At 43.2% G+C, this 9,446-nt stretch overlaps 1 protein-coding gene across 1 annotated transcript in view; it reads right to left on the bottom strand.

Annotated features, from left to right (window-relative positions):
* Positions 1-3,460, bottom strand: part of LOC134077616 (gap junction gamma-1 protein-like) — an 18,903-nt gene extending 15,443 nt beyond the window's left edge. Inside the window, exon 1 of the mRNA XM_062533318.1 lies at positions 3,360-3,460. The gene's annotated coding sequence lies outside the window, so the exon portion shown is untranslated. The remainder of the gene's footprint in view (positions 1-3,359) is intronic.
* Between the last annotated feature and the right edge of the window lie 5,986 nt (positions 3,461-9,446).

Genomic DNA, 9,446 nt, shown 5'->3' with positions numbered 1-9,446 from the left:
AGACAGACTGAAATCAGCTGTGGTTGGCCCAATTTACCCAACATAAATCATCTGTGTGTCAATTATTCGATTGATTGTTTATTATCAGCTGAGATATATTGATTTTGAATTGATAACATTGCAGAAGCAGAGGTTTTTATACTGTATCTAAGGTTTGGAATATTGTTTTAACTATTGTGGGATGTTGTGTGTTAACATTCGAAAATAATACAAAAACGATCCATTATTTTGTTGGGAGGTATAGTTTGTCTGTCAAGAAAATGTAAGCATTGTGAAAATGTATTCACTGACTGCATACTGTGTGAAAACAACATGAAATGTGTGAATGGTATGGCCACGAAAGACCGATGCTGTGCTAACTGTGTTTAGAGTTTTGAAAATGTGTCAACTGAATGGACAAACGCTTGTTAGCGATTGAAAAAAACTGTAACAGTTTACTGCACAAATATTGTTAATACATAACTTTTTGGAACAGTTTACTTAAACTGTTCCAACAAAGCTTCCAAGCTTCCAACAAAAGTAGGCTGATAAATATATCAATATATATTTTATGCTTTGGCCCTTCAGTTGAGGTCAAATTAAATGGACAAAATAATGTAACAGATGGCAGCTAGCTTAGCTGTGTGCGTGTGGAACGTTAGTAAACCTCACTTCCCGACGCCTCAAGAGTGCTGCTGACATGAAAGCTAGTAAGTAGCCTACTAGCCAGCGTTTTTAGCTGGATTGTTAGCGCGCTCGACTCCCGATCCGAGGTGCTGCTGTTTCGCGGATTCGAGTCCGGGCGTGTGCAGGGCTGAACCGCGGTGGTTCAGCACAATGCAGGTTACAATGACAAACACTTGATTTAAAAAAAAAAAAGATTTTTAGATCTGTGTTTAGATTAGTCAAATTAGATAGTGTGTTTAGATTAGTCAAAACATTTGTTGTTAGTGGCAGCACTACTTATAACCAGACCACCTCAACGACATGAGCTTATAACCAGACAGGTTTTATTTTGGGAATTAAACAATTTTGCCAGTTATCAAACGGCTGGAAGTGGACTGTTGAGCAGTCTGGTGATGATGTCCTTGAAGGCCTCAGTGGAGTCGCATATTGCATATTGCTTTCCCTGACTGCACATCACCGCTCCCCAGTATCCAGCATGACGTATCAGTGTGAACGTACCCGGGTAAAAGTGCATAACGAATCAGTGTGAACGTACCCGGTATTCAGTGCATAACGCATTAGTATTCAATGCCTAACGGATCAGTGTGAACGTACCCGGGTATTCAATGCATAATGCATCAGTATTCAATGCCTAACGGATCAGTGTGAACGTACCCGGGTATTCAATGCATAATGCATCAGTATTCAATGCCTAACGAATCAGTGCGAAGTCTGCAAACGTACCCGGGTATTCAATGCATAATGCATCAGTATTCAATGCCTAACGAATCAGTGTGAACGTACCCGGGCATTTGGTGCATAACGCATCAGTGTGAACGTACCCAGTGTTCAGTGCATAACGCATCAGTATTCAATTCCTAACGAGTCAGTGTGAACGTACCCGGGTATTCAATGCATAATGCATCAGTATTCAATGCCTAACGAATCAGTGTGAACGTACCCGGGTATTTGTTTCATAACGTATCAGTGAGAACGTACCCGGTATTCAGTGCATAACGTATCAGAATTCAATGCCTAACGAATCAGTGTGAACGTACCCGGGTAAAGAGTGCATAACGAATCAGTGTGAACGTACCCGGGTAAAGAGTGCATAACGCATCAGTGTAAACGTACCCGAGTAAAGAGTGCATAATGCATCTGTGTGAACGTACCAGGGTAAAGAGTGCATAACGCATCAGTGTGAACGTACCCGGGTAAAGAGTGCATAACGCATCAGTGTGAACGTACCCGGGTAAAGAGTGCATAACGCATCAGTGTGAACGTACCCGGGTAAAGAGTGCATATAAGAATAGGAAAGGGGGCCGAGTGCAGGAGGACGTGAAGACGTGAAGAGTCCTGCACGGGTCCGATGAGAGAGAGAGAGAGAGAGAGAGAGAGAGAGTGAGTGAGTGAGTGAGTGAGTGAGTGAGTGAGTGAGAGAGAGAGAGAGAAAGAGGGTGAGAGAGTGAGTGAGTGAGTGAGAGAGAGAGTGAAGGCCCATTCATGCTCAACGTAAAATACGAATACGGATACGTGTGGAGTGTTTCACACGTTCTTTCCGTTGATTTCGTCCGTACTTTGACATGAAATTGAGGAGCTTATGATTACGGATGAGACGGATGAAACGTTGCAATACCGAACACTACCACAGGAATACCACACGAAAAAGTGGGGGCGCTATGCATTCACACGTAAAATACGGACGGAGGTATGAATACACCACCGGATAGAACGTGCGTACAAAATACGGACGTAAATTGCCATACGTTGAGCATGAATGGGCCTTGAGTGTGAGAGAGAGAGAGAGAGTGAGTGAGAGAGAGAGAGAGGGTGAGTGAGTGAGTGAGAGAGAGAGAGAGGGTGAGTGAGTGAGAGAGAGAGAGAGGGTGAGTGAGTGAGTGAGTGAGTGAGAGAGAGAGAGAGAAAGAGGGTGAGTGAGTGAGTGAGTGAGTGAGAGAGAGAGAGAGGGTGAGTGAGTGAGTGAGTGAGTGAGAGGGGGCTAGGCAGGATGTCTGCCTCCTCATGTCCACTCTAGCATCTGCACATCTCGAGGGGATTCCCTCTGAGTGCCATCACAGTAGTAATGGGTCTCTGACTGACAGCTATTGAGTAATCAGTCTCAACTCTTACACCTCAGTAGAGCCCACACAGTCAGTAGACGAACCGTTTCCGAATCCCGTCGGCACAAAAGCAAAACCATCACTATCCGACTGGGACACGTTTTCTAAAATAAAGATGGCTAACTTAGCTGATTCCACGTTACAATTTTTGTTGTAGTGTCCATTAAGTATAACGTTAACAGTCCCCCTTATTCGAAATATTTTTTGCTTGTTGTTGAGCAATTAGTTTGTCTACTCTCGCAACTATAATAATGTGAGATATCACTTCAAAATACCGCAAAAAGCGAAGACAGAAACTTTGTTAGACTTCATTTTGTCTCACTAGCTAACGTTAACGTTCAAATTTCGGCGACTAGCAAGGGAGCATTAACATTAATGGCAGAAGTAGCCTATTATTAGTGCTAGCTTGTCGACCTTAACTTAACCAAACTGGTACCTTGCTCGTTCCCTCATTACAATAAAATACCCCCACTGGTGAATATTTTGCGTTACATGTATTTGTTCAAGCTGAAGGCAAAATCGTTTAAAATTGTTTGACGTTAGTGGCAGTAAGATTGCCCATGAACTTAGATAAAAGTAAATCAGAGAGCTTACATTGGCTGTCTTCATCTCCGCCGGTGATGCTGGCAAACTCCTGGCAACATCTTCCCGCTTCTCAAGTCGCTATGATTCTTTATCACGTCCGCAGTTTGATAGGCTACTTGCATTTTCTGTAGGAGTAGATTCGCTTTTCCCAAAACGGCGGCTCCCGCTCACGATTCCGGGTCGCTAAGATCAAAGCGTCAAATGTGGGCATCCGAACGTGCTCATGTGCAAACGCGGGCATTCCGCTTGGAGTCGGAGTGCGTCTGCGGTGCGGTGAAGTCGCACTCGGACCAGAGATCGCCTCTCTATTGATTAGCTCTGTAAACAGAGGATGAAGTCAGTGTGGCTGGGAATCAGATAATGTCCGAATAGCCTAATTCTAGCCAGTCCTCTTAAACTTTAAGTGCTGGAGATGGAATGAAGGAAACACGTTTCGGCTGCTTTATGGCTGTAGGCCTATGCATTGAGAAATTAGATATTTTTAACCGCACATCCCAACCAGAGCTTGAGATCATTGGATATCCCGCCATGAAGAAAGTTATAGGCAAGCTACTAGGCCTAGCCTGGGCTATAATTAAATAATTAAATTAAAGTGTCCTGAAATTACGGGTAAATTGGCCAAAAGAGACAGTTTAGGTCATTTTTTAGGCCTATAGCCTACAGTAGGTTGGCTATTTCATATGACTATTTGTTATTTTTTTGTCATTAAAATAAACTGCATTTAGGCTACATCAGCTGTGTATTTATTTACATTTTAATTCACTATGATTAACTAGCCGAAGAGGTAGCCTAAAGGCCTACTGCCCATTATTGCTTTATTTGTTTGTTTGTTTGTTTGTTTGGCTATAGGGACAGCATTATCTGTGTCACTCTTAAAGGTGCTCTAAGCTAAGCAATGTCATTGTTTAAAAGCTAAAACATTCTTTGTCACTTACAGCAAACATCACCATCCGCTGGCTGCCTGTGCCCTGAACAGCCACACTGTAAAAAAACAGTCTCATGTGGACATCCCAGGCTTCAAAAACAGGAACAAAGACAACCTGGGCCAACCTAGGCTATAAAAACATAACAAACTGTTCCATCAAATCACAGGCGAGATGCACATTTAGAAGATTTTCAATTGCACAGGAGGTGTGTGTGTGTGTGTGTGTGGGGGGGGGGGGGGGGGGGGGGGGGGGGATTTAGCTCTGTGTTTGTTTTAACCTCAACAGAAGTTAACAGCATCGCTTAGAGCAGGGCTTTTCTGGGTGCCGACGCATGCACAGAATGAGGCTTGATCATGACTTTTTTCATTTTTTGAATTTATTTATTTTTATTTAAAAATAAATTTGCCATAATATCAATTACAAAATACAACTGTGATAGCTGAGGTACAGACATTATATGGACTTTAGTTGAAGGCTTGATATTTATGTTCTGTTCACTGTTTCTTTCAAAAGTTCTATTAAATAGTTTGAATTAAAGTGAGAGTTTCATCTCATAAAGCAAAAATGAGATAAACCTTGCCTTCTCATTGTAATGCTATATAATAAAAACCGTCATGCCGTACATAGGCCTATCACAATGAAATAAAATGGCATGGAATTACAAATTATGTATAAAGGAGATTGAGAGTTGGTTAAAGGAATACTTCACATACTTAGGCTACTGTACATTGTACACGTTTCAATGTGTGCACGCGGCGCTACTTTGATAGCACTTCATCCGAACAGAGATGAAGTTATTAAGCGACCAAACACCTCCATGTTTTCCCTATTAAAATACAGTTACATGAGTAGCCTAGTCTCAAGACCAACACTGTGTCTCAAACCGCGCACTTCTGCACTTAAAATACTTAATTTGAGTGCGTGAGGGCGTTCACACTGAAATTTCGAACGATACGAAGGGCACTGCAAGTCCCCGGATGGTGCACTCATAACGGTCAAAAAGTTGAGTGTGGAACGCTGGACACTTCTCGCCCTCAACGGACGCCATGTTGGCTAACTAACGGAAGGGGAGGGAGTATTTTCAAACTCGTAGAAATCGCGGTAGAGAAATCTGAAGCAGCAGCGGTGGAAAACACACTTTACAGAGGTACAAGCAAGTTACAACATAAACTGTTCATGTTTTGACACAGTACGACCATGTCACGGTGGAATTGAGGACACCAATAAAAACATATTTGAACGTTACGATCGTCATTTCCGTGAAGTGCACGGAGGTTAGCGTTTGATATGAGACGACACTATTCTGTTAAAATGTGCACACTATGCCAGTAAGCACACAGGGCACATAGGGTGCTGCACGAAAGTGTACTCACGGAAGTAGTCGGTTTGAGACAGACAAGTATGGTGAGACAAAATAAAACGTGGTGCATTTCTAAGCAGGTAAGAGGGATAACTATAGCCTATTGTGTGGCGGAATAACACTTGGGAGCACTTGGTGAAAGTGATGATATTAGGCTACTGCGCCGAGTTGAAGTGCTCCCAAGTGTTATTCCGTCCGTTCCTTTGTCATTTTTGGGCACTGTAGGCTCATTGGTTCTGACCACCTCAATGTGTTATGCGAGGCTAATGGTGGCTAGGCTAATGGCTACAGAGATGCGATGGGTTTACATCACTTTATCTAACGGTTGGGGAGATGGAGATGCAAGATAATTTCCCAAAATGTTGGCATGTTCCTGTAACTGAAATTTTGCTCTCAATTGACTCTCAAGTGTTGGATATAATTTATGTGCTTAAGCAAGTGTGGGGTATAATTTTGTGCTTACGCATGAATATCATGATGTAGCTAACCATGTCATCATCAATATCACCATAGTTACCATACAGTATAGGCTATCATGCGGAGGACAATACAGCATGGCAAAGCCCTGTAGTATTATGGGCTGCTCTGCACCACACAGGGATCATGTTGAGTTCCCTACAGAACACGTTGTTGGGTTGAGTTCTCTACAGAACACACATTGTTCATGTGTTGAGTTCCCTAAACACACATTGTTGAGTTGAGTTCCCTAAAGAACACAAATTGTTGAGTTGAGTTGAGTTGAGTTCCCTAAAGAACACACATTGTTGGGTTGAGTTCCCTAAAGAACACGTTGTTGGGTTGAGTTCTCTACAGAACACACATTGTTCATGTGTTGAGTTCCCTAAACACACATCGTTGAGTTGAGTTCTCTAAAGAACACACATTGTTGAGTTCCCTAAAGAACACACATTGTTGAGTTCAGTTCTCTAAGAACACACATTGTTCATGTTGTTTCCTAAAGAACACACATTGTTCATGTTGTTTCCTAAAGAACACACATCGTTCATGTTGTTTCCTAAAGAACACACATTGTTGAGTTGAGTTGAGTTCTCTAAAGAACACACATTGTTGAATTGAGTTCCCTAAAGAACACAAATTGTTGAGTTGAGTTCCCTGAACACACAGTTCCCTAAAGAACACACGTTTTTCATGTTGAGTTCCCTAAAGAACACACACTGTTGAGTTGAGTTCCCTAAAGAACACACAGTTCCCTAAAGAACACACATTGTTGAGTTGAGTTCTCTGAAGAACACATTGTTGAGTTCTCTACAGAACATGCACATTGTTGAGTTGTGTTCTCTAAAGAACACACATTGTTGAGTTGTGTTCCTACAGAACACACATTGTTCATGTTGGGTTCTCTAAAGAACACACATTGTTGAGTTGTGTTCCCTACAGAACATGCACATTGTTGGGTTGTGTTCTCTAAAGAACACACATTGTTGAGTTGTGTTCCCTAAAGAAGACATTGTTGAGTTGTGTTCCCTACAGAACACACATTGTTCATGTTGTGTTCCCTACAGAACACACATTGTTCATGTTGGGTTCTCTAAAGAACACACATTGTTGAGTTGTGTTCCCTACATCTGTCTGCAGTCAGCATTCTTCCATCCAAGTCAATAACCAGCACAACCACAGAATGTCACACACACACACACACACACACACACTCTCTCTCTCTCTCTCTCTTTCTCTCTGTCTCTCTCTGTCTCACTCACTCACACACACACACACACACTCACTTAGTCTCTCTCTCTCACACACACATACACACAATGTATTAAGGTTGATTATTCTCGCGGCTACAGTCTGCCCCGTCCTCCCCGTAGTGCTGTATATATATCCCATGGTGTCAGAAGTCTGTGAAGAACAGACCACTGTGGCAAAATGGCTTCGCCACTGTTTGAACACCCCAGAACTGATTAAGACGCGCCGGGTTGTGCAGACTACTCATTTTCATACACTATATTGCCAAAAGTATTGGGTCACCTGCCTTGACTCATATGAACTTAAGTGACATCATTCATAATCCATTGGGTTTACAGTAATATGACGTTGATCCACTCTTTGCAGCTATAACAGCTTCACCTCTTCTGGGAAGGCTTTCCACAAGGTTTAGGAGTGTGCTCATGGGAATGTTTGACCATTCTTCCAGAAGCGCATTTGTGAGGTCACACACACTGATGTTGGACGAGGAGACTGTCTCTCAGTTTCCGCTCTAATTCATCCCAAAGGTGTTCTGTTGGGTTGAGGTCAGGACTCTGTGCAGGCCAGTCAAGTTCATCCACACCAAACTCTGTCATCCATGCCTTTATAGACTTTGCTTTGTACACAGGGGCACACTCATGTTGGAACAGGAAGGGACCATCCCCGAGCTGGGCTAGCTTGGCCCCTTAGTTCAGTGAAGGGAACTCTGAATGCTACAGCATTCACCAATAGATGTTGGACAATTCCATGCTCCAAACTTTGTGGGAACAGTTTGGATAGTCACGTTCTGTTTCAACATGACTGTGCACCAGTGCACAAAGCAAGGTCCATAAAGACATGCAATGGACAGCCCACTTCAATTGTGGTGGAAGAGATGTTTGTGTGTGTGTGTGTGTGTGTGTGGGTGTGGGTGTGGGTGTGTGTGTGTGTGTGTGTGTGTGTGTGTGTGTGTGTGTGTGTGTGTGTTGTCACTCAGGACTTCAGGAAACCCAGAAGGTCACAGAGGTAATTTGAGGTTACCATGGAGACCAGAGGTCAGAGGTTATCAACCATCTAAAGCAATTCAGATCAACATCATGATACTCTCTCTCTCGCCCCCCCTGGCCAATGCAACAACATATACAAACATAACAAAACAACACAGATACAGTATATGTTTAAAAATAAGACATAAAAAGAAATAAACATGAACTTATGAATGACAGGTATAAATATCATTCTCTCTCTCTCTCTCACACACACACACACACACACACACATACTGTACACACAAGGTTGTCCATGCAGGCACAAGGGGTACACACACACACACACACACTGGTGTAGAGAGTGTCATTCAACAGGATGCACTTAAGCACTAATCAGCCTGATAGAGCTTTGGCTCAAGCAGCAGCAGCACTAACTCAAAGTGACCCCCTTCACACACACACACACACACACACACACACACACACACACACACACACACACACACACAGATACACACGTGAGTGCGCCACACACACACACACACACAGCACACACATCACACATACACACACACACACACACACACTACAATTCAAAGTGACCCTCGCTCCACACCATAATTTAATGAGGTTACGGATAGACCAATCAGAACAGACCTACGGCAACAGAACGCTTCGACAAGTGAGATGAGTTTAAACAGAATGAAGAGAAGACGCACACACACACCAAGACACACACACACACACACACCAAGACAAACACACACACACACACACACACACCAAGACAAACACACACACACACACACAGACACACACACACACACACACACACACACACACCCGGTGTATTGAGAGGTGGATGTTTGAGGGTGACTGAAGTCATCTCTGCTGCGCTCTAATCAGATTTGGAGCGGGTAGATTGCTGAGGTCAGGAGATTGATTCCTGCACTGTCGTTCCTCCTTTATTAGCCTCCCTCCTCTCTCACACACACACTCCCACACACACGCACGCACACACACTCGCCCATTCAATTCAACTCATTCAATTCAGTCTCTCTCATACACACTCTTTCAGTCTCACAAAGACCCAAACGTTGACATGCAGACAGCTAGATGGGCTATCCTGTGCTTC

The sequence above is a fragment of the Sardina pilchardus genome, chromosome 3 (assembly GCF_963854185.1).
Source record: "Sardina pilchardus chromosome 3, fSarPil1.1, whole genome shotgun sequence".
Classification (NCBI taxonomy): Eukaryota; Metazoa; Chordata; class Actinopteri; order Clupeiformes; family Clupeidae; genus Sardina; species Sardina pilchardus.
This window is presented reverse-complemented; position numbering and strand designations above follow the sequence as displayed.